General features: G+C 46.9%; 1 protein-coding gene across 6 annotated transcripts in view; it reads right to left on the reverse strand.

Moving 5' to 3' along the window:
• The window catches only part of ADARB1 (adenosine deaminase RNA specific B1), a 186968-nt gene that overhangs the window by 112876 nt on the left and 48105 nt on the right, over positions 1–25987 (reverse strand). For 5 of the 6 annotated variants that reach the window (XM_072640837.1, XM_072640832.1, XM_072640834.1 and 2 more), the window contains exon 2: positions 13998–14139. The gene's annotated coding sequence lies outside the window, so the exon portion shown is untranslated. Of the gene's footprint in view, positions 1–13997; positions 14140–19833; positions 19891–23390; positions 23831–25987 lie in introns of those variants that run through there. The other variant, XM_072640833.1, reaches the window with a different exon arrangement.

Below are 25987 nucleotides of genomic sequence, written 5' to 3' on the forward strand. Positions count from 1 at the left end.
TCATTCCCCATCACTGCTGAGCCCAAAGCTCATCCTCTGTGTCCTCTAAGACCTTCTCCATTGCCTCCACCCTTAACTGGGGACTCTAGTCTCCGGTCCCAGCCCAGTACCATGCCCTTGGCCTCCAGGAGCTCTGGGTCAGAGAACAGCACCAGAACTTCAAGCGGGAGGACAAGGGCACAAATTTTGAGGATGTTCTCCATGGTACTAGAGTCACCGTTGGTGCCAGTGCCATCATCTCCAGGAGATGCACTCTCTGGGGGCAGCCCTACCTTCTGCAGGAAGCCTTTCCCAATCCTACCAGTGCCAGGAGGTGCCTTCCCTCCCATTTAATTACTTCATACATAAAAATATATGTATATGCACATGTCTCTGTGTACACATATGTGTGTATATATGCGCACATCTATACATTTATATAGTCACTTTATGTTGATACTGCAAACATGTTTATATGTTCTCATTCCCCTCCCCCATTAGAGCATAAACCTGTTGCAAGTAGATGTTTCATTCTTTGCCCTCGTATTCCCCAGAGTCAAGCCTAGTGGCTGGCCCAGGCTCGTAGTCAATATTGCCTGATTAATTCATCAAAGAATTATTGATCATTTCAGACAAAGCAAAGCTAGAAGCCATGGACAGATCAACAACAGAACCATAGTTCGTAAGGCTGTGGTCCATTAATGTCATGTAATTCAATCAATGAGAAAGACCAAGAGATCCGGTGCAACCTCTCAAAAGCTTCAAAGTGAAAACAGTGGATCTACAGGAATAAGTGAGAGGCTAATTCTGCCCATCCATGAAAGGAAAAGCCCTAACGGAAAGGTGAAGGGAGTGACCTAGAGCTACTAACTTTATGTGCTGAAATCAATTAAAATGTAAATCATTGCTAAGCAAGGGGAGTGGATGGGAAGAAAAACATTTCTATAACATCTGCTACATGACAGAGCTGCACTGAGTGCTTTACAAACATCTCATTGGATCTTCACAACCACCCTGAGACGGGGTGCTCTTAGCAACCCCATTTTACAGATGACGAGAGCAGAGATTAAGTGATGTGCCCTGAGTCACAAAGCTAGCAGGTGTCTGAGGCTGTATTTGAACGCAGGTCTTTCAGATTCTAGGCCCAGGGCTCTGTGCATGGTGCATGGTGACACCACCAGCCACCTCAGTTGGGTCTATCAATGCTTAATGATTTCCTTTCTAATAAAACATGCCCTTGTCTGTCTAGCTGATTTTTAAAAGCAGGGATGCTCAGCAGCCCGGAGATCATTAAGAGGCCTGGAGGAAAGACTCCCAGTGGGATTACTGGGGCATCACTGGAAGCTGCTGAAGGGAACGGGCCCTCAGTAAGCCTCACCCCTTCTCCCAGGTTCCCTTGGGTTGAGATCTACTTTGTCTTTATTCACTGCATATTGATGGGGTATGTATCTGTCAAGGTCCTTCTTGTCTTAATAAATGCTTTTTCATTTATCCATTTAGCATCGACCCAAGGTCCTTCCCATACTGTTTGCCTTTCTCTGGACAAACTTCAGTAGGAAAAACGTCCTTCCCAAATGTGGTGCCCCATAATGAGCACAATACAACACTCTAGGTCTCAAGAACCTAGATCTGACCAGAGCAGAGTACAAAGTGGCTATCACCTCTACTTCTAAGATCAATCAAAATGGCCTGTTTAATGGAGTCCAAGATGACACTGGCTTGTCTGGCTATCACCTTAAAAAACTGACAAACAAGTATGGAGCCTGAAAGTCTAATAAGACCCCCCAGATCTTTTTCAGACAAACTGCTGCCTAACCAAGTCTCTATCATCTTGGGCCCATGAAGTCAATATTTTGAACCCAAGTATCAGACTCAACATGTATCCCAATACAATTGAATCTTATTAGATTCAACCTGATGCTTTGTCCTATCAAGGTCCTTTTGATGCTTGACTTTATCATCCAGGAGCAGTAGCGATCCCTCCTAGCTTTGGGTCATGTGCAACTTTGAACAGTAGGTCTTCTAGGCCTTTACAGAAGGCATTGGTAAAAATGTTAAGTCACACAGGACCAAATGTAGATCCTCAAGGCACCACACTAGAGATCTCCTTCCAAGCCAAGTCTTAATGACTCTTCTTTGGGTCCAGTCATTCAACTCATTCTAAGTTCATCTAACTGTACAATTATTTGATCCCCATCTGTTTAACTCTTTCCATAAGAAAAGCACAAGATACATTATTAAAAGCTCTGATAAAGCTTAGGCGAGCTGTAATTTGGATATGCCCTTAACCTACCACTTTAAAAACCCTGTCATACCAAGAAGAAAAGCATAGTAAGGTGGATGTGAGCTGGTCTGCTCTTCATGAAGCCAGGCTGGCTCTGTGGTCACCACTTCCTCTTCTGGATATCACTGATCCCTCCCTTTAATGACACCTCTAGGATTCTGCCATGAATCAAAGTCAAGATCATTGTCCTCTACTTTTTCCATACTATTCCTTCCTTTTTGGAAAATCAGGACACTAGCCCTTCCCTAGTCATGCACTAGTACCCTCATCATCCAAGCACATTCAGATGCCATTGACTGTTGTCTCAGCTCTCTCTGCAGCTGTTTTTTCTTTGTTTCTTGAAGCACCACAGTATTCCATTCCATTCATATGCCACAGTTAGATTCCAGAGCATTGATGAAGAGGAGGCTGCCCTCCACACCAAAGAGATGATGGACCTGGGTACACAATCAGAAACACATTTTTGGTTGTAGCCAATGTGGGAACTGGTTTTGCCTGATTGTGTTTACAGGATACAGATGTTTTCTCTCTTTTTATCTGTCTCTGTCTCTCTTTGTCTGTCTGTCTGTCTGTCTCTGTCCCTGTCTATCTCTCTGTCTCTCCATCTCTCTGTCTCTCCATCTCTCTCTCTCTCTCTCTCTCTCTCTCTCTCTCTCTCTCTCTCTCTCTCTCCAATGGGTGGAGGGAGGGAAAACTCCTAATAATTAAAAAGTTTTAAAAAATAGATCCCTCACTGTTGCTTAGCACAGGTGACTACTAGTTCTCTCAGGCCTAGGGAGTGCAACTCACTTGTACCAGGGGAGGGCAGAGACTCAAGAGCAGGCAGGTGGGCAGGAAGGCACTCTCACTAATCTGAGTCTTATTGGCTACTGTCCCTTGGTAGAGAAGATGGAAGGTAAAGGTTGTGCTGCCCAGCCTCCTTTCTGTGGTCAGACCATCTCTGATCCTCAGTTTCCTCCAAATGCCTACAATACCAATGAAACAAAATTGCCCATGATTTCTTCTCTTGCACTTTCTTTGATGGCCCAAGCTTGTCCTGGGCACCAAGACTGGCACTGCTCTTACTTCCAACCCATGTCAGCTCTGGTTCTTCACTATCCCCAGCCTCAGACCCACATTCTCAACTCAGCCAGTGTCTCTGTCCCTAGGGGGGGCCCCAAAGTGTCTGTCATCTTCTTTCTCTTCTTTTCCCATGGGACTTTTGTCCACATTCATGGCCTCCCCTCTGTGCCTCCCTTGTGCCCTTCCCTCTGTACCTCACTCATGGCCTCCCTTCTGTACCACCTCTGGTACCTTCTCTCTGTGCCTCCCCTCTGTGCCTCCCCTGTGGCATTCCCTCTTTGGTCTCCATGCCCCCATTCCTGCAATGCAGAATCTCTCACTCCCTCTAAGACATGGCCCAGGTGCCATCTTGGGAATGAAGCCTTCCTCAACTCTTCCTTCCAAGTGGACCTATATTTAACCACATTGTGGAGGTCTCTATTTATTCACTTTCTATGGATTCTACATGGACTTGTCATCTCCCCCTCCTTGGGAGGAAGGATAATTACATTCCTTGTACATCGCTCCCCATCACCTGGCACAGTGCCTGGCACGTGGTAGGGCCCTTGTAGAACTTTGAAAGATTTTAAAATTCTGATCAATGCATTGACTATTCAGGACTCCAGAGAACCAATGATGAAACTTGCCCCCTACCTCCTAACAGGTGAAGGACTGAGGGTGCAAAATGATTCGTACATTTTTGGATATGGTCAATGGAGGGATCTGTTTTGTTTGATTCTGCATATTTATTACAAAAGTTTTGGGGCTTTTTTCAGTAGAGGAGGAGATAAGGAGGAAAAAAAATAGATTTCCATTCATTTTTTTAAAAAACTTAAATTTTGAGCCGATATCGTTTAGTCCCTTGAATAGAAGGGATAGGGCCTAGACAGGTGATTTCATTGGTACCAATAACTCCAGAGGAAGAAACAGCCTCCATCAGTGGAGGCTGCCTCCTTCTTTGCACCTGTGAGTCTTAGTCATGGAGAGAAACAGTAGGTGAAATAATTTACCCAGGGTCACCTAGCCAGGAGGGATTAGAGTCGGGTACATTCCTGGCCCCAAGGCAGCTCTTGATCCACAACTCCACAGGCCATTCCCCCAGAATGAAAGCCATTCACACAAGAGGGAGAGCGTATTTAATCCCCCAAGGAAAACTGGAGACCAGCAGCCAAATCAATAAAAGGGAAAGTCATTTTGTTAACCAAAGTGAGAGTGGATGCATCTCCTAGCTTATCATGGACCAAATCAAGGGCAAAGGCATCCCTCAAATTACCATCGACCCAATGGAAAGTGGAAACTCCCTTAGGTTTTTTAGGCAAATGGATCTTAGCCAAGGTTGTGTGCCAACATGAATATTGATCTCTTTGTTTGGGAATCCTGAAAACTTTAACAGAAGGGAAGCGTTTGCATTTCAGTGGAATTGTTCTGTTTTGTTTCCTACTTACTATAAAATGGGAACTGGAAATGGTTTCAGGAGTAAGGATTTGCTTGATTTACCAGGAAGAATTCTGTAAGTAAGCTCTCTCTCTCTCTCTCTCTCTCTCTCTCTCTCTCTCTCTCTCTCTCTCTCTCTCTCTCTCTCTCTGTCTGTCTTTCTCTCTTTCCTCTCTCTCTCTCTCTCTCTCTCTCTCTCTCTCTCTCTCTCTCTCTCTCTCTCTCTCTCTCTCTCTCTCACACACACACACACACACACACACACACACAGGACTGAAGTTGTAAACGCTGGTAACCAGAAGGGTACAAGGAAGTCTGGAGAAGGGGCAACACTACCCCCAAAGATAACCAGATCTATTTCTCCATGTTCTGGACATCTGAGAGGCAGCGATGGGGCACAGAGGACGAGGCCTGGACATGGAGTCAAGGACACTTTGGCCCTGAACACATCATCTCACCACTCTGTACCTCACTTTACTTATTTGTAAAATGGAGATAATAACCAAATCCCCACCTCGGGGTTATTTTAAAGACCAAACTAGAGACCTGGCTCTCCCTATGACTCAGCCTCCCTGGCCAATCCTCTAGCACTGGGATGGGCTGCTCTGCTCCCCATGACCTTCCTGCATCACTCAACAACTGCTTTACTTGGCCTCTCATGGGTCAAGTTAAAGCAAATTCCAGGGTTGGGGATTTCTAGAAAATTGTTACTAGGAAAATGAGATGATCATAAGCTGTATGGTCCAGCAAAGTATATGCATCCACTATTGCAATCTAAATCGACAGACTTGTCCTCAGCCAGAGGGTGAGGGAGCTGGGAGGCTTGATTGAGAACAAGTCAGTGCCAGATGTAGGGAGGGGGTATTTCTAACCAGACCCGGATGTGGTGGGGAAGGACTCGAGTCCCTTATTGGAACCTGAAGTAGTGAAGCTCAAGTAGGGGGAAGTTCCTTTATTGGGACCATAAACTGGTGGGAGGGTCTCATGTTAACCAAGGCATCAGGAGAATAGCTCAAGGTTCCTCCAAAGCAGCCAGCTTTATGTGCCCACCATGGAGTTAACAGTGGAAAAGAACCAGTGTGTCTGTTGGGCCCATAGTTCCTCTGAGCATTAGGCCCAGTTGGGCTCAGGGATGCCATATTGGAATCCTAGCATTATCCCATGACATTAAAGTATAATCAAACAATATCAAGTTTATAATCATCACAGTAACCTCTCCTTCTTGGAGGTTCATACTACTCATCTCTACCACCCAATCAAAATCCTGGAAGCTGTTATCCACACACCCTATAAGTCTCCTCTTCCATGAATTCTATATAGAGCTTCTAAGTTTTCTCTCCTTCCCACCTCCTGCTCTCATGTTAAGGGACTTCATCATAAGTATTGATTCTTCCTCCAATTCCCAACCACTTAGTTCTTCAATCTACTCTCCTCCCATGCCCCACTCTTCCACTCTACCTCAGCTACACACAGAGATGGTCACACCCTCAATCTCACCCTCACTCACGAATGAGTCACCTCCACATTCAAGAATTCTGAAATGCCTTTATCTGACCAGTGACTTTTTGTCTCTTCCTCTGCCTTCTCTTACATAACCCTACTCATCATCCTCACATGACCTTCAACCCTGTGACCCTTCCGCTTTCTCCCAGGCCATCTCTCCTACACTAGTACCTCTCTCCTCTCCACCCACCTTGACCCGTTGCTAAACCAATTCAACTCTACTCTGTCCTCCTCTCTTGAATCTCTGCCCCCCTTATCACATCCTCAGTTAATCCCAGCCAAGCCTCAGCCTTGACTCACTCACACCTTTGGAGATGGAAAACATCATGCCACCATTCTGCCTGGGTCCACCTCAAATTTATGTTACACTACCTCAGCTGGGCCCTCAATGCTGCCAGGCAATCCTTCTACACCTCCTTCCTCACTTCACTGCCCCACTCTCCACAGCAGATCTTCCAAACCTTCCCATACCTCCTCAAGCCTCCTATGGCTCCCCCTGCTCCTCGGTTGAGACTTTTGGTTTCATATTTTACAGAAAGAAATTGAGGTTGTTTGCCATGAACTCCCCCTTCTCTTCCTTCCTTATCTCCTCCCATTCAGGTGTTTTCTGTCATGGTTTCCTCCTCCAGCCCTGTTTCCTGTGATGAGACAGCCTTATTCCTTCCCAAGGCCAACCTGCTCAAGCAACCTCATTGTATCCATCTCCTCCAGTAGATCGCCCCCTCTGTCACCTCCACGTTCACACTTACCCTCATTTTCTCCATCTCTACTGGCTCCTTCCCTCCTGTCTACAAAGAGGTCCAAGTCTCCCCTATCCTGAAAAAAGTCCTCACTTTACCCTCCCACTCCTGCTATCGTCCTGTGTCTCTTCTGCCCTTTATGGCTAAACTCCTCCAAGCCCCTCTACACCAGCTGCCTCCAATTTCTCTCCTCTCACACTCTTAACCCCTTACAGTCTGGCTTCTGACCCCATCATTCCACTCACACTGCCCTCTCCACAGTGACCGGTGATCTCTTAGTGGCCATATCTAATGGCCTGCTCTCAATCCTTGACCCCTCGGCAGCCTTGGACACCGGGAGGCACCCTTTCTTCCTGGACACTCTCCTCCCCATCCTGGTTCTCCTCCCACTTCTATGATGGTCCTCCTCCAGACCACAAGTTCTAACCACTGGTGTCCCCCAGGTTCTGTCCTGTGCCCTCTGTTCTTCTCCCTCTATCCTGCTTCACCTGGGGATCTCTTCAACACCCATAGCTTTAATAACCATCTCTACACTGAGGATTTTCAGATCTACCTGTCCTGCCCCAGTCTCCCTGCTGACCTCTTGTCCTGCATCTCTGGCTGCCTTTCAAACCTCTCAAATTGGATGTCCAGCCTCCATTCAGTCACCAAAGTGATAATCCGAAAGCCTGGGTCTGACCATGTCACCACTGCCCCCTTAACACACACACACAGATACACAGAGACACAGTCATACACAGAGATGCACACAGTTATATACACAGTCATACACACACAAGATACACAGAGACACACACAGAACCTCACTCACATACAGTCACACATGAAGATACACACACAGACACAGAGACACACACAGATACACTGAGACACAGTCACACATAGATACACACAGAGTCACATACACAGTTACAAACACACATAGACACATAGAGACACAATCACACACAGAGTCACACACAGACACACACACAGACACACATGCAGACACACAGTCACACACAGATACACAGTCATGCACAGTCATATGAACACACAGACACACACAGATGCACAGAGACAGTCACACACAGACACATACCCACAGTCTCAGACACACACACAAACACACACACACACACACACACACACCAATAACAACAACAAACCCCAGAGGCTCCTCACACTGCTTGGTGTTCAAAGCCCTTCCTCTCTCACTGGGGTCCTCCTCCTCCCCTTCCAGTCTTTTCACACTTTACTCCTCTCCATGGACTCTGATCCAGTGCCCCAGCCTCTGGCTGTTCCTCAGACAAGACCCTCCACCTCTCAGTTCCTGGAGTTTTCTCTGCCGTCCACATGTCTGAAGGGGTTCTCCTCATTTCTGCCTGCTGGCCTCCCTGGCTTCCTTCAAGTCCCACCTAATATCCCCTCTTCCAGGAAGTCTTCCTCCAGCCCTCTTCATTCCAGGACCTTCCCTCTGTGCATTATTTCCGACTGATCCTGTACAGAGCTTGCGTGCCTGCTGGCCTTCCCATTGGATTGTAAACTGCTTGAGGATAGGAATTGTCCTTTGCCTCTTCTGGTATCCTCAGTACCTGGCATGTAGAAGTTGCTTAATAAATGCTTATTATGTGATGCCCAGAGAATGTCCAGCAGGAAGCCAAAGGTGTCCGAGGCGCAGACATCACAGCAGATTGTAGCTGTGGTTCAGTCGTGTCTGACTCTTCATGTCCCCTTTGGGGGTTTTCATGGCAGAGATACTGGAGTGGTTTTCTGTTTCCTTCTCCAGTTCATTCTACAGAAGAGACTGAGGCAAACAGAGTGAAGTGACTTGCCCAGGGTCACACAGCTAGCAAGTGTCTGAAGCAGATTTGAACTCAGATCTTTCTGTCTCTGGGCCCTGTGCCACCTCACTGCCCCAATCAAAGCAGAATAATGGCCAAATGCACCCCCAAACACCTTCAGGTTGAAGGTGACTGCCAACCATGACAACCAGCAGGTGAGCAGAGTGAACTCTGCATGTTGACCACAAGGTGGGAGTGTTTGGCCACAAAAGGGGGCTTTTGGCTGACTACAATGCAGCAAGAAATGGGGGGGGGGGTTCTGTCTGGTTGAATGTCCCTCTTACAGACAACTCTGAACAATGAGAAAACTCTCATTGAGGAAGCCCCGCGGGGGCAAGCCCAGGTCGGCCCACCGTTCCCAATGAGTTGTCCAGTGTTCACACAGGGAATCTAAACATCTGGCAACATTCCTGCTCCCCTCAACTCTGAATCTGCCCAGAACAAGGAGGCAAAAGTGCTTAGCACTCACGGTGTGACTCCTGTAGAACCACAATCCCTGGGGAGGGAGAGGGTGGTCTGGTCTGGTGGGGCCACCACCAAAGAAAAACACGACAGTCGTGACCAATCTGTCATAGGCTGCCTCAGGCGTCCAAAGAATATTGGGAGTGGGAGGCAAAATCCCCTAGGCAGGTACCCCAGTGACCAATCAATCAAATAGCCCAGAGACATAGAAGACACAGGGGCAGGACATCCGGGACGGCCTTGGCTAGGATGGCACATGGATGGAGCCTAAAGAAGGTCTGGCCTTGTGAGAGGCAAAGGTAAGGAGGGGGGACATTCTAAGGGCACCGAATACCAAGGCTCGGTGAAGGGCAAGGGGCATTCTCCTAACTGAGGCAGATGACAAGGCGATGCCTGAAAAGTCAAGTTGGGCCAGACTTTCAAGGGCTGGAGAAAGCACAAACCTCTGCAGCTTCCAGAGAAGGGGGGTGCCTGAGGCAGGCTCTGTCTGGGAAGTTGTTTGGGGAGCTTACTGGCGAGGCCGGAGACTGGACGCTGGATGCAGGAGAGGCTGAGGACAGAAGGCATATGGGCTGAGCCGGATGCCAGTCTGAGCTGCCAGGGATAGAGAGAGCGATTCCTGATGCTTCAGGGCCCAGGGAATGAGGTGGAGGAGAGAAAAGTCTACTGGATTCAGCAATGACCGCTGAGGCAGGAGCAGAGGGCTGGGAATGGAGCCCGGGACACGATGATGAGAAAAACAGGCCTAACGAACCCCCTGAAATCACAGCCCAGCGTACCCCAAGAGTATTCCTGAAATGCCTGCATCTGCAGGACCTGTTTGGAGACCCTCCTTCCCCAAGAACCCAGTGCTGGATGCCCTTTGTGCAGGTGCCCTGGGCATTCTAGGTAGGAAGGGACCCTCTGTTCCTGCCCCTTTGAAGAATTCCCCCAGAAATTGTGGAATGAAGACTCAGGACAAAGGGAAACAGGGTCTCCAAAGTGAGCACAAATCCTAAGTCACAACCTCTCATTGTGAGAACAAGCCGATCCTTTAGAACCCTCTGCCGAGGTCCCCCCCTTGTCGCCCCCTCAGAGGCCTGACTAATGAGGAAATGCCCAGGGGCCAGGGTCCTGCATGGTACCCCCTCTATTTCGAGGTAGAAAAAGTGCACTAGGAATCAGAGCCCTCCAGTCTCAGGGAAGAAATAGTGTGGACCACTGAGAGATGAGGAATAGTCCCCATCTGGGTCTACAAGGAAGCAACAAGGCTGGGACAGATGGATGGAGGAGCTAGAGGAAGCAGGAGCAGATTGGCCGGAGAAGAATGACTGGAAACGAGCCTGGGGACCGAGGCCCAGGCCAATGCCCAGCTGGGGACTCTGGGACAAGAAGCAACCACGGAAGTTTCTGGAGCAGATGAGTGACCTGGTCAGACCTCCAAAGTAACCCATGTGACCCATGTCCTGGTCAGAAGGATGGGTGGCAGCTGGTTACAAGAACCACCCTCTACAGCAAAAGCCAACAGCATACACACAAACCATGGAAACCAAGCACACAATCTCCCTGAGGGTCACCCATAGCACTTTCTGTGGCCTTCCCCCTCCTCCAGCATCATCATTTATACTCTCATCCTCATTCCGGGAAAGCTGGGATCTAAAATGGGGGGAGAGAGAACTGCTATTGTGTGCCAGGCACCAGGCTAAGTGGTTTACATCCATGATCTCACTGGATGTTCACAACAGTCTTATTATCCCCATTTTGCAGGAGAGGAACACAAAGCAGACAGAGGCAAAGTGACCTGCCCAGAGTCACCTAGCTAGGAAGCATCTGAGGCTAGATTTAAACTTGATTCTTCCAGACTCCAGCCTGATGCTCTGTGCATGCTGGAGCCCCCTCCCTGCCACTGACTCCTCCCCTCTCCCCATCTCCATGGCCTGTCTTCCTGCTGCCCCCCCCACCCCATGTATTGTCTCTACATATTGGAAAGGAAGATCCTCAAGGCCAATGTCTGTCTTAGCATCTTTCATATATTGTGTCCTTGAGCTCAGGGCAGGACCAATGTGCCAACCTACCATCAATGTACTCCCAGTCTAAAACAGCAGAAGAGAGCTGCAATGCAGAACAGGACTTGAAGGGGAAGCTCCACCTAACCTGGAACCCCACACACCTCAGGACCTTCAGAATGGCTCCCTGAATGGAACTGAAGCCTATATTGATGAGAGTCACCAAAGAGAGGCACACAGGAGCCTGGAAGGGTGGAGCTCAGGAGAAGGCATCCAGGACTGTAGTAGGAGAAGGAGGGCATGCTAAGAGCAGGAAACAGTATGAGCAAAGGTCTGGAGGGGGGGAGTAAAGGGTATGTGAAGAGGACAGAGAGTCACAAGTTCAGGAAATTAGTACCAAGCCCTTTCAAAGACTGGAATTCTGGAACTCCACAAAGGCTGGAAAATGGGGCAAGCAGAGTTGTTTTGGTCACAACATCAGGGATGGATGAATTAGGCTGGAAGGCCTGGGAAAGGCAGGAGACAATGAATGAGGGGACACCCTCTGAATGATGGGGAAGAGGAGCCACTGGTGTAGTGGAGGTGAACACCAGAGGTGAATGAAGGGACAGGGCCAAATATGGGGGCACAGACAGGAAGCTGCCAGGGCAGAGGGACAGGGCAAGGGGAAAAGGGGCATCTGAGGGACCAATGAGACATTGGGGCTCTGAAAAGAGGTGGAATTGGAAATACCAATTAAGGGAGAAAGACAGACAGAGGGGGCAAAGAGAAAGGGAAAAAAGAGAGGGAAACGAGGAGGAGGGAGGAAGGGGAGGGAGAGAGGAAAAGGAGAAAGAGAGAGAGAGAAAGGGAGGGAGGGAATGGCCTGTCTGGGTAAGTAAATCTCTTTTTTGTTAAGTGTGAGGCAGACCACTAGGTCTGTATCCCAAAGAGGGCATAAGAAAGGGAAAGGACCCACATATATAAAAATATTTATAGGAACTCTTTGTGGTGGCAAAAAAATGGAAATTGAAGGGATGCACATTCACTGGGGGATGGCTGGACAAGTTGTGGTATATGAATGTAATGGAACACTATTGTGCTGTAAGAAATGATAAGCAAGTGGACTTTAGGAAAAACCTGGAAAGACTTACATGAACTGATGCTGAGTGAAGTGAGCAGAACCAAGAGAACATTGTACACAGTAATAGCAACTTTGACAGACTTAGCTCTTCTCAGCAATACAATGATCTAAGTAAGACATTTCCAAAAACTTCATGATGGAAGATGCCATCCCCCTCTACAGAGTCTGAATGCTGATTGAAGCAAACTATTTTAATTTTTTTTTGTTTTTTTTTCCAATGGTTTTTCCATTTTGTTCTGATTGTTTTTTCACAACATGACTAATGTGGAAATATGTTTAATATGATTGTACAGTATAACCTATATTGTTTTAGGAAAGGAGGAGGGAAGGGAGGGAGGGAGAAAATTTTGGAACTCAAAATCTTACAAAAATGAATGTTGAAAACTCTCTTTACATGTAATTAGAAAAAAATACTATTAAGTGAAAATAAAAGTGTGAGGAAGTCCTTGCTAGTGACTCAAGCCAGGACTAGGCTTCCATGAGATCTCTCCAATGAGACCAGCTCCCAGAGAAGAAAGCCACTCCACTAATACCATCAGCAGCTCCTTCCTGCTGGCTCAGGCTCCAGAGTTGAGGCTAATTCATTCAAAGCATCACTTTTGATTAGTTAACTTGACCCTACCAGTCCTCAACCCTTGGCACACACATACACACACACACACACACATACACACACACACACACACATACACACACACAGATTTCTTCAAAGAACTGATGAGGCTCAGTGCTTCCCCTAGGCTGTAGGATGGGGTAAGGAGATGGGTCAGGACCACTCAGAGCTTGGCTGATTGTCTCCTGGCAAAGGGCTCCCTCAGGAATGCCACTGAACCTGAAGAGAAGGGAGACACATTTTCCTCTGATGAAGGACAGACTCGGGCTCCCAATCTGCTGACCTTTCCCATAACATACAAGAGTCTAGCAGGGGTGAAATCGCTAGCTCATGCCTGTTCCACTGATAATCTTGCTTCCTCTGTCCCTCCCTGGTAAAGTATAGTTTTCACAGAGAGTGAGAAAGTGATTGGTTTTCAAGAGAGACTCTTCAGCAGAGAAGAGGAGCCAGGAAAGATACCTGTCGTGTGACTGTACCTCCAAAAAGATGTTTGTGTTATAGCTCTGCACATGTTAAATCTGGGGACAGGAATTTTCCAGCCTGCTTCCTAAAGTTCTAGACAACGAACTTCCATGGGCTTCAAACCCAGTTCTTTAAAACTAGCCAGTACTTCCCAGGTGGTAGACATTAGGGAATATGGACATTTACCAGCCAAAGTTCAGGTAGATGGGTTGCCCCCAGTGCAGGGCTTCCACTGGAGTCTGCAGACCTTTGGGGGCCTCAAAGTCAACTGACCTGAGGACTACCTGCAGGAGTGGACATGTGCCATTTATGAATGAACACAGAACCATACAGATTATTTTGTGGGTCACTGATGATATGGCAAACAACCAGATACATCCTATCCCTGGGGCAGGGAGTAGTATGGACTTGCATGGTGGGCCCCCAGGTAGGAGAGTCAAGAGCATACTTGAACCCAGGTCTCCCCAAAATCTGTCCCTGTTGCTTCTCAATTTAAGTTTCTTAACCTGAACAAAAGTAATTTCACTGCTTGTTTTAAATAACCTTACCTTGAAGATAGCTTTCCCCTGTTCCAAGGTGACAGCCCCCTTTGCTGGAAGGAGGGGACTCCAAAGGAGTGATGGGCTGCTCCTTTGGACAGTTTCCTTAGATCACTCAATCAGCTCAGAACCAAACACAGAAAGCTTCACTCTGTTGAACCAAAGAAAGAGACTCACTTTAATAACTTAATAACCTAAATTTAACATTGAGACTGTTTTCACAAATACTGATGTCATGTACATTTCCGAAGAAGATGGGTCACAACCAGAGAGACCTCAGAGCAGACAATCTCCCTTTGGAAGTGGTTCCTGCCACATGGTGCATGTGGACTCATAACCAGAAACCCATCTTTTAGGCGTTTGCCTTCCAAACTCAAACTGTAAATAAATAGTGGCCTGCCCACCAATGAAGGGCATCTGCCTGAAGGGAGCAGGGCACTGGTCACCACCACTGCCCACCTCCCCTCTGTCTCTGCTGACCATCGTGATATTTCCCCCACTGGCTGCCACAACCAACCCCGCACTTAGGGCCACATCTGCTCCTGATGATCCCAGAGATGGCCCCAGGTCCGACAGGGAGAGGTCATTGTCTTTGTCTTGATCCCTGCCTGCCTCCCAACATCACCCATGTTCCTGACCAGGGCAGTGCCTTCATGCCAGGTGCCCAGGGTCCACTCCTGGACAAGTGACTGCCAGCTCTGGCTGCCCTGATTCCAGGCTCCCCTCCATCGGCCTTTCCAGATTGATCTCCCTCTCCTTCCACTTTCTTGTCCCTGTGTCTCCTTTAAGCCCAGCTCAAGAACCCCTGGCCTCCTTCAGAAGGTTCTCATGAGTCAGTGGCCGGGTCGTTCTCCTCCCCATCTCTTGTTCTTTATGCTGACTCCATCTGGTCTTTGCTTCTCTGGGCACAAACCATTCCCTGTCCCATTCCTAAGATTGAGTACTCCCAAGAACAGCCTCTATGTTCCCATGAGCTGGCAGAGGAGGGACTAATTAACGCTTACTGATGAATGACCACTGGAGTTCCTGCAATGAGGGACCTCTCCAACAAGATGCCCCCAGACAAGGGACATGGCCCCATGGTCAGGGTGCCCCTTGTGCCCCAAGTCCCTTCCTCAGCTTCCATGCCCAGATTCTGTAGGGCTCCCCCCCAAACAGGAGGAGTCAGCCTTTCACAACATGCCAGTGCTAGTCACCCAAGATAAAAAGCTACTAAGACCAATTATCTTAGAAAAGGAAAAGTCCTGGACCAGTCTTAGAGGAAGCAAAGGGAATGGGGCAGGGAGCAAGGCCTAAGAGGACACATAAGCCCCTGGAGCAGGGTGAGGTCTCAGAGGAGACTATGAGGGGTGAAGCTTCCAACAGGACCTAAATGAGGACCACAGGACCTCGGACAACGTCCTGACTCATGGAGCCTAGGGAGAGGAGCACCCAGCACTGTGAGGGAGACCAGACTCCTTGGTCCAATGGAAGCATATATTGAACATGACTGGATTCACTACTGGCATAAATTGTGAGGAAGGCAAACTCCATGGTCTGAAGTGGTGCCATAGTACATAGAGTGCAGGTTTAGGAAGATTCATCTTCATTTGTTCAAATCTGGGCTCATATACTCACAAACCATGTGACCCTGGGCAAATCACTTCATCCTGTTTGCCTTAGTTTCCTCATCTGTAAAATGAACTAGAGAAGGAAATGGCAAACCACTCCTGGATCTCTGCCAAGAAAACCGCAAATGGGGTCATGAAGAGTTAGACATGATTGAAAAACAACTCAACAACAACAGAACAAGTATTCTCTGTTAGAACATCTATATCATTCATTTCAATCAGACACCCTTGGACTTTAGGCTAACACCAGTGTAGGCACCTGCCCATAGAGCCTCAGCACTACCAGCCCACTCTGAAACTCCCTTCTCCTAAGGGCTATGGGAGGCAGAAGCTCCCATGGCCAGACTCACCTGCTTCCTGCAGATACCTCAGCCCAGGGGAAAGACGAAATCTCAACATTCTTTCAAGGATGATCATGAATAATGGGATTCGCAGTACTCATAGGAATAAGACCAGTCCCATCTAGCACCTCCTTTCAGAGCAGGAAGACGAAAATGGGACACACAGCAAGGCAAACATTCTAGATCAGGGAGACCTTTGGCACTGAGGGCTTGGGGGAGCCTAAGGATCCCTTCTCAGAATTCTGCTTTTAAATGCTTAAAATAGAATACACAGAATTACAAAGGAGGCCAATTCTATTGACACACTGACATATAGGTATTAAAATATATTTTAAAAAATGTTTGAAACTGGCCACGGGTCCCTAGTCAGAGGCCCTATAGGACTGTCTTGATGCTCGAATTGGAGGCACTTCTGTCCCTTTTGATGGAGTCATGTCCAGCTATGAAAGCAGCCTGGCAACCACTCAGATGGGACCCAAGAAGTGGGAATGGAGGAGGGGACAGTCTGAGAGGCAGCCAAGGCAGCATCCATCAGCATCAGAGAGAGCAAAGAGCTAGACAAAGTTGGAGCATTTCCCTGGAAATTGGCTGGAAAGGCTAGTCAAGCTTGGACATTGATCACAGCAAAAAGATTCTATACTATCTTTAAAAGTCTGCTCAGATACCGGCCTCTTACTAGATAAAAGATGATTGTCTCTTACATAAGAAAATTCTGGAAAAAAGCAGCAGCTTCCATTTCACAATGTAGAAGTCAGTGGCCTGGACAAATGGCCAAGTACCCAGATAACTAATGGTGAAAGGCCAAGCAGCACCTGCCATATTTTCTGGGCACATGCTTCTGGTCCTCCCATACCTGGAGGGCATGCATGAGATGCTGGGAGAAGAGAAGAGCTGGAAAGGACCTTGGAAGAGGAAGCTGGACACAGGGCCCTGGGCCATTCACTCTGCTGAAAAACAGCACTCTTGGGTTGCTTTTCAAGGATGCAGTGGTCAGCACACAGTGAATGACCTTAGGGGTGCATTCTTAAAACCGGTGCTGTCTTGACAAAATATAAAATCAATTTCCTAAGTTACTAATGCTGTGTATTTTCTAAATAGAAGGTATTTTCAGATCCCTGCCTAATTAGCATGAGCAAGCCTTGATGATCTGACAAATTCTGCTTCCAGTGGCCTGCACTTCAAAAGCCCTTGAGCCTAGGGCTGGTCTGGCTGAGGAGAGCCAGGATCTCTTCGTTCACTACTTCTGGAAACCGGCCTCCCAGGGCTAAATTGGGCTGGAAAATGTGGCAATAAACTAGACAGAGAGTTGTGAACGTAAAAAACCCTGTTCACCACAAGCCCTAGAAATTAAGAACATGCTTCACTCCATATACCGGCGCTGATGCTGTCCCCTGAAGCTGTGGATGAGGACATGCATGAACCATATCAAAGGAAGAATAGAAAACTACCTACAACCACAGGAGAAATGGTTCCAAATCCCCAAATAAGAGAAATGCAAAACAAAAGCACTTAAGATCCCCAAAGGATTCCTGGACCTCACTGTCTGGCCTCCAGAAGTCCTTTCCATGTGCTCTGCTGCAGATCCTCTTCTGTATGTTACCAGAGACAGAGTGAGCTCCCTGAAAGCAGGGACTCCCTTGCCTTCTTATGGGTCCCTGCAATGCTTTGCACAGTGTTTGGTATACAATGAGGACTTCATAAATGCCTTTTCATTCCATTAACACCCAGCAAACTGGCAAGGATGACAAAAGACGGGACTGGAAAAGCTGGACAGTCTGTGGAAAGAAGGACACGCTGAGGCATTGTTGGGAAACCTGTGAAGAGATCTGACCATTTGAAAAAGCAGTTTGGGATGATGCTAAGTAAGTGACAAAAACACCCATGCTCTTTTATCCAGCAAGGCCACTACTAAGCAGATAGTCCAAGCAGGTCAGAGACAGAAATAAAAGCCCTGGGGACACCTAAATTGATATAGCAGAATTTTGGAAGGAAAGAAGATGTCCATGGACAGGGGAATTACTGAGCTCCCGGTGAGGGGATATTACTGTGCTATAATAAATGAATATTTGCTTCAGTAAATATATCTAACACACACATATATGTGTGTAAATATATGTGATATATACATACATATATAAATACATGTATAAATACATACATATATAAATTTTATATACTGATTTTGTATGTGTATATATTAATTTTTATATTGTTCAATAATTTCAGTTGTGTCTGACTCTTTGTAACCTCATTTGAGGTTTTCTTGGCAAAGATACTAGAGTGGTTTGCCATTTCCTTTTCCAGCTCATTTTATAAATAAGTAAACTAAGGGAAACAGGGTTAAGTGACTTGCCCAACATCACACAGCTGAGGCTAGATTTGAACTGAGGAAGAGGAGTCTTAGTGCCACTGGATACAGCAATAGTCCTGGAGTCAAGAAGACCTAAGTTCAAATCTAGCCTCAGATAACTTCCTAGCTGTGCGATTGTGGGCAAGTCACTTAACCTCTGATTGCCTGACAAATGGATCCACTGGGAAAGGAAATGGCAAACCACTCCAGTATCTCTGCCAAAAAAAAAACAAAAACCCAAATGGGGTCACAAAGAGTCAGACGTGACTGAAACAACTGGAAGACAACAAAAAAGAGGAGCCTTCCTGACTCCAGGCCCAGCACTCTATCTACTGTACCGATAGATAGATAGACAGACAGACAGACAGATAGATACACACACAAAATATAGATACAGATAACTTTCCTTAAAATGAAAGTTCTGAGGAGAACCAAACAATCAGATGAAGGGGCCACAGAAACAGAGTGAACTTTCAGGATGAAAGAGTCAAGGTAAAATGATCTTGCAAGGTGAGGAGGATGCTGGCACTTGGTGGAAAAAGGCCTAAGAGCCAAGGGTGGAGGCCAAATGAACACTTCTTTTTGGGTATGATTACTTGTAAAGTCAGATACACTAATGCTTTGTTGATGAAGATGTGAATTAGTTTAACTAATCTTCCAGAAAGCAATTTGGAATTATGCAACTAACGTGGTTAAAAGTCTATATTCTTTGACCTAGAGATTCCACAGCCAGGCCACTCCCTCAAGGAGGTAAGTCTCCAAACAGACCAAAACATTTATTAAGTTTAATTACATCATAACTTACAGTTGACCCTCAAAGAACCCTAATCTCTCCCAGTTTCAGCATAATCCCATAAGGACTATTCACTGACACAGAAATTAAAAACATTTACTGCAGCAAATAGAATCAAAATAAAGTTGGTGGATTTTTTTAAGATAACTGAAAAAGTAGAAGGGCAGCTAGATGGCACAGTAGATGGAGTCCTGGTCTTGGAGTCAGGAAGACCTGAGTTCAGATCTGGCCTCAGATTTGTGAGCTATGTGAGCCATCCTCCTACTTTCCCTTCTCTATGACAGAGTGTAACATCCTCCTTCTAATCCCTGAGACTCCCAACCTAGGAGTCATCCTGGATTCCTCACTCTGTCTCACCCTGGCCCATCTCCAATGTGGTGAAAAGGCCTGTTGATTTCACCTCTGCAGCATCTCTTGTCAATTTCACCTCATCCTCATCAGTTTCACCTCTGCAGCATCTCTTGCAGATTTTACCTCTGCAGCATCTCTTGTAGATTTCACATCTGCAGCATCTCCTGTTAGTTTCACCTCTGCACCATCTCTTGTCAGTTTCATCTCTTTAGCATCTCTTATAGATTTCACCTTTGCAGTATCTCCTGTCAGTTTCACCTCTGCAGCATCTCTTGTCAGTTTCACTTCTGAGCATCTCTCCAATACATCACATTCTCTGTTCTGACTGCCCCAACCCTGAAGCAAGCCCTCATTTCCTCACACCTGGACTATGGCAATAGTTGCTGGGCCATCTGCTTACCTTAAGTCTCTCCCCAATCCAATCCATCTTCCCAATTCAGCCAACGATGGGATCTGCCTAAAGAACAATTGTCACCAAGTCACCCCCACACCATACCATCCTACCCCACCCCCCCCATTCAGTAAGCTCCAGTGGTTCCCTGTTGCCTCCAGAATCAAATACAAAGCGCTGTTTGGAATTGAAAGTGCTTTATCACCCAGCCCCCTCCTGTCTTTCCAGTCTTCTTACACTTGGCCTCCTGGCTGACCCATGAACAAGAACCTTCATCTCTCAGCTCCAGGAATTTCCCCTGACTGTCCCCCAATCCTGGAATGCTGTCCCTCCTTTGTCCCAACTACTGACCTTTCTGGCTTTGTTTAAGTTTCAACTACAGTCCACCTCCTAAAGGAAGTCCTTCCCAATTTCTCTTAATTCCAATTCTTTCCTTTTGTTAATTATTCCTATTTATCCTGTATAGAGCTTGCTTTGTATAGATTTGTTTACTTGTCTCTCACTTTGGATTTCGAGCTTCTTGAGGGCAGGGATTGTCTTTTGTCTCTTTTTTGTATCCCTAGTGCTTATCAGGGTACTTGGAACATAGCAGGTGCTTAATAAATGCTCCTGACTGCATGTCTCTGACTGAAATCCCTACCCAATCAGAATCTATGAAAACAACCTGAGCTGATGCTTGGATGGTGAGGCCAGTCACTGCTACAGGAACTCAAAGCACAGAATACATTCATCTAATGGGAAGAGAGATGGTAAGGGAATGTGCTGTAGAAATAAAGGAAGTGCTGCCTTCCTATTCATGGGCAATGGGATTTTCTCCAGGAAAACAACCGGAGTTCTCCAGGATGCTCCCGTTCCCTCAGGCCGACTCTGTTGTTATTCAGCTCCCCCTGTGACCATCAATCATCCACCCTCCCAGCAAGCATCTCTTTCCAAGGTAGAGATGGAGCTGAATCAGTGCTGATCCAGGAACTTGGTGCTGGTGCCAGCACCGCGCCTGCCAGCTGAGGACTGAACAAAGCCTGAAGGTTGGCTGGTTTTCCCTCCTCTATGTCTTTCTTTTGAAAATAGAGTTTGGGGGAGCTTTGTGAGGGTCCTGGGTGGCTGAGAAGGTGACTTCTGCTTAAGGTTCCAGACCTAGGGCAGCAGTTGCCAAACTAACTTGGACATGGGAAATTTGGAGGGCTTGAAATATGGTGACAGAACCCAACAAATGCTGGGGCCTGAAGGTCTTGGGGTTAAAGACAGAGCCCAGAAGACCACTGATGTGAGTGAAGACCGCTTTCTGGCATGATTGAAACTGGGAGATCACTGAATTCCTTCCAATTCTGTGATTCAGAAATTTCAGTGACTTGGAAAAAGTTAAGCCAATTTCCAGGCTGAAAATTTGCCAAACAATGAGTATTTCTGATATATATGTACATAGTTCCATATTTAACATTCTGGAGGGGAAACACAGCCCCAGCCTCAGAAGGCTCCCCCAACAGCCCTGCACCTGAATAGAAAGATCAGAATGCCAAACACCTAAGCTGGGGCTGGGGACCAGATATGGCCAACCAGAAAATGTAAACACGAGTTTATTGGCAGATGAGCTCAGGGGATTTGAAATTCCCGTCCAACAAGTATGATCAGTTAGCAGTCAAATGGCTGCTCATCTCATGGTTCTCACTGCTGGTGAAGCTCTGCTTCAGAACCTGGTCACTGTCCATGGGCCACTCTCATTCCAAGGCTACTTTGATCCTGTTTGAGTGATTTGTTTCTTCCTTCTACTTTCTCCCCAAATAAGCTGATTCTGAAGATCTGGGTAAGAATCAAACAGTTACTTAGTAATTCAGTGATTCAAAAGAACTAGAATTTTCTCTGTGTGGGGAATTGTGGCTGTGTTTGGAAATAAAAGAATGAATAAGAGAAGTAAGTGTCTATGAGGAGAAATGGTGGAAAAGGTGATTATTCATATAACTGCATATGTGTGTGTACCATATATGTGCATACGTACATATACACCAATACACATATATGTAAACATATACGATCTTGTTTATTCTTGTTGATGGTTACTAAGTTTAAAGGAAAAGGGGAAGGAAAAGGGAAAAGAGAACACAATATTTTTCATTCTGCTCATTATATACTTCCTGTCTTTCTCAATAAATACGCATTTAAAAAAATCTGCAGCTTGCTGAAGGGGCTAGAATGCTGGACTTGGAGTCAGAAGGACCAGAATTGATCCCGTCTTTACACTTGTTTGCTGTATGACTTTCATCTCTCTAGGCCTCAGTTTTCTTATCTGTAAAATGGGGCTAATAAGAGCACCTACCTCATAGGGTTGTTGTGAAGCTCAAATGAGATAATAAACCTAAAGAGCTTTGCAAGAAAGGGAAGCAAGTTTCATCAGGGCCTTTACTTGATGCAGACACATAAAATGGGGCTGTGTATTAAATGAAAGACAAAGGGGAAAGGAGAGCTCAATAACACCGAAGGGTGACACCTGGGAGAGAGCAGGACCAAACCAAATGTCACCCACAGTCATCCCTAACATGGCCCCAAAGCCTTGAGATAGTCATGGCTGCAAAGACTAGAGGCTCCAAGCTGGAAGGGATAGAGTTTGAAGGGAGCAGAGAGGGAGGGAAAACAGAAGGAAGAAAGGAGGGGGAGGGAGAGTGCAGAGAGGGAGTGAAGGAAGGAGGGGAAGGAAAAAGGGAGCAGAGAAGGAAGGATGAACAGAGGGAAGGAAAGAAGGAGGGGGCGAGGAAAGAAAATGTCACTACAAACTACCAAAGAAATGGTCAGTCTGCCTTTGCTTGAAGGCCTCCAAGAGAGGTCATCTCTCAAGGTTGATCCTCCCATGCTGGGAGGACCCTCTTGGTGGGCAAGGTGTTCCCAACCTCAGGCCTAAATCAGCTTTTTTGTACCTTCCCTCATTCCTCCAGGTTCTGCCCTCGGAGGCCAAAGAAATCATTCCATACACAACCTTTCAAACACCTAAAGAAAGCTCTCTGACCCCATCTTCCCCAGACCACTCTTGTCTCCAGATCAAACATTTCCAGTTCCTTCAAGTGACCTTTACAGGGGTATGGACTCCAAATCCTTCCCACTCTTTGGCTGCCCTCCTCCAGACACTCTACAGCTCCTCACCACACCTTCCAGATGGGGGTCTGAGCAAGGTGGAGGACAGTGGCCAATTGGTGCCTTATCCCTTCTAAGGATGCCCTGGATAGGTCTTCTTCGGGATCCCCCATCAAACTTCAGACTTAGGAGGCACTTGCAGTGCCCAACACTCCCCAAATTCACATCCAATACGTGTCCTTCCCTGTCCTGTCTTGGAGAACAGGGAGAACAAGCATTGACTCGCCTGGGGCTTCATCATCTTCCCTCAGACAACTGATTCTGAAATGCCCCTGAATCAGTGAGCAGCTGCTAGCAGTCACAGTATCAGTCCATCTCCTGGGGATGGTGTCTAATGCTTTCCAACAGGAACCAGACTCAGAATCACAGCTCTGGAAAGAGCCTCAAAGGCCAGCGAGTGCAGCATCAGAGCGAGAGTCCTTCCCAGGCCCTTCAAGCTTGGTCACCTGTTTCCTCCTACCCCCGGCAGCCCAGTCACTTGCAGATGACTCTCATTTCAGGTGGTCTGACCTCACAGGGAGCCAAAGTCATCTTGCCTGCCACTTGCAAACACTGTTCCTCCTTCTGCCATTGAGAACCCCTGTGTACCCACTACGCATAGGTCTAAATCATCTCGAGCAAGGAAGAAAAGCTGTTCCCAGTCCTGCTCTTGCACCACTTGAGCTGGGTGACCTTGAGACAATTTCTTCTCCTCTCCATGCCTGTTGGCTTTCCAGGCAGGAGACTTTGGAGGTGTCTATAAGCCCTTGGCCTCCTCCATTTCAAGGGATCTGTGATCTCACAACTGTATCAAAGAGCAGATGGTGCAGAGAAATGGTTGCTATGGAAACGATTGAAGGTAAATGGTATCTTTCTTTATCCCCAGCTAAGCTACTGTAGTTCAAACAAAACCATAGCCATCCTGGAAGGGCTTTACCCAGAAGAGGTGAGATCAAGAGCGTGTCAGATGGCATTCACACTACTTGGGCTCCCAAAGAGGCCCAGGGGAGCACCAAGGACTGTCCCACAACCTCAGCACATCGAGACTCTGAGGGTATGAGCAAGAGCGAAGGTAGGAAGGGCAGATTCACCCCCATCTCCTTGCCCACTTCCACACAAAGGCAAACTCCTCCCGCCCCCCACCACTGCTCTTTATCCTGGTTCTTTTTTTTCAGTCGAGCATGGAGAGTTGAATTCAGGTAAGTTAAATGTGTGTATGACCAGAGTCCTTTGCAAGTCACCTGCTAGAACAGTCCATAGACCCCTAACTGCTCCCCCCAAAGGCATTACCATGTCTTATAGACTTTGCTGTATATTATGTATAGAACACAGTGGATAGACTGCCAGGTCTGGAGGCAAGAAACCTTGCCTTCCAGAGTTCAAATTAGGCCTCAGACACTTACTAGCTGTATGACCCTGGGCAACTCACTTAACCATGCTAGCCTCAGTTGCTTCATCTGTAAAATTAACTGGAGAAGGAAATGGCAAACCACACCAGCCTCTTTGCCTTGAAAACCCCATATGGGGTCAAGAAGAGTCAGACACAATTGAATAATAACCACAACCACCATATTATATATAACACAGAATTCAAAGTGTTTTCATAGATGAGCCTCATATACCCTCTTACTAAAAAATCTTAAAATACTTAGCCAAAGGTAAAAAAAATTAAACTACCAACAGGCCAAATAAAAGGGCAATATGATTTGATAAATTGATGGGAACATAATTGATTAATGTTCATTAAAATACAACTAAATATGCAAAACAATTGCCTTTTTAATCAGTGGCATCGCTAATGAACTGGAAACTTGAAAAGGATCATGAAATAAATGAAGGGACAAAATCATTCAAAGGCAGAGAAAGGATGATGAAGCTCCTGAAAGCTTGAGGCCTCCTGGGCTGGAGCACCCACTCTCGGGTGGGGTGCAGGGACAGGACCCTCTGTGTCCTACATGAGAGGCAAGAAGTAGATCAATAAGAACCAGTGAATGTTCTCATTCTCAGCTTGGACCCATGACACCTGGATATAAGGGCCGAGTTGGAAGAGAGCTTCGAAGAAACACAAGGAGGAAGCACAGCTCCTTCACTTGGGGGCTTTCAGTGACAATAACAAATCCATTTATAATGAGTAAGGCACTGTACTTCCCTGCTTAAAGTGACAGTCCCATTATAATTTAATTATCCAGAAATTAGAATTCTGCTATACTAAAAAATGTAGTCATCTTCTTTCTTAAGGAAAATGAAGAGCCCTACTGACATGCTGACAGAGACCACATCTATCTGTCACGGCCCTTGGAGGGTCCCAATGTACTTTAACAACTCCCCTTGGGGGCCATGTCTGGAGATCTGCAAGGAATCTAGACTTGTCTCATTTGATCCACACACAAGCTTGACAGTTGCCTGGATAGTAACAGGACATGTGGGTGCCGGCACTGTGGTCACCACCATCCTTGTCCCCATCCCATTCTGTGCATGTTGGTCGTTGTGCCCAGAAGGAAAGGGAGCCTGGCCAGCAGCTGGAGTACCCCCCTTAAGGAGGAATGCTTTGTCACCTCACTGATCCTCTGGTGCCCCATCCAGTACCCAGCCAGCTTCGAGACCCCTGCCCTGGAGCAGCTTTGGGGGCCAGAAATATTCCTCCACCAGACGACTGGGAACAGTCTTTTGTGACCTTGTCTTCCTCTTCCATGAGCTCATCTGGTACAGTCAACTGTGAACCTTTATTTAGGTCACCTTGTCTGATGCAGCTATACCTCAGCTAGAACTCTGATTGGCCCAGGGCAGGGAGGGCTTGAGCTGAGTCACAGAATTCTACTGCCTGTCGTCAACAAGTGAACAAACATTTATTAAGTGCCTACTGTGTGCCAGACCCTGTCCTCAAGAAACTCACAGTCTAGTGGTAGACACAACACACAAAAATCTATCCAAAGCCAGCTCTATAATGACCAGAGGAAAGGCACCAGAATTAAAAAGGGGGGAAGGCTTCTTGTGGAAGGTGGACTTTTGGTTGGGACTGAAAGGAAGCCAGGGAACTCAGTTGTCAGAGTGCAGGAAGGGGAGT

This window comes from Notamacropus eugenii, chromosome 2 (assembly GCF_028372415.1).
Source record: "Notamacropus eugenii isolate mMacEug1 chromosome 2, mMacEug1.pri_v2, whole genome shotgun sequence".
Taxonomy (NCBI): domain Eukaryota; kingdom Metazoa; phylum Chordata; class Mammalia; order Diprotodontia; family Macropodidae; genus Notamacropus; species Notamacropus eugenii.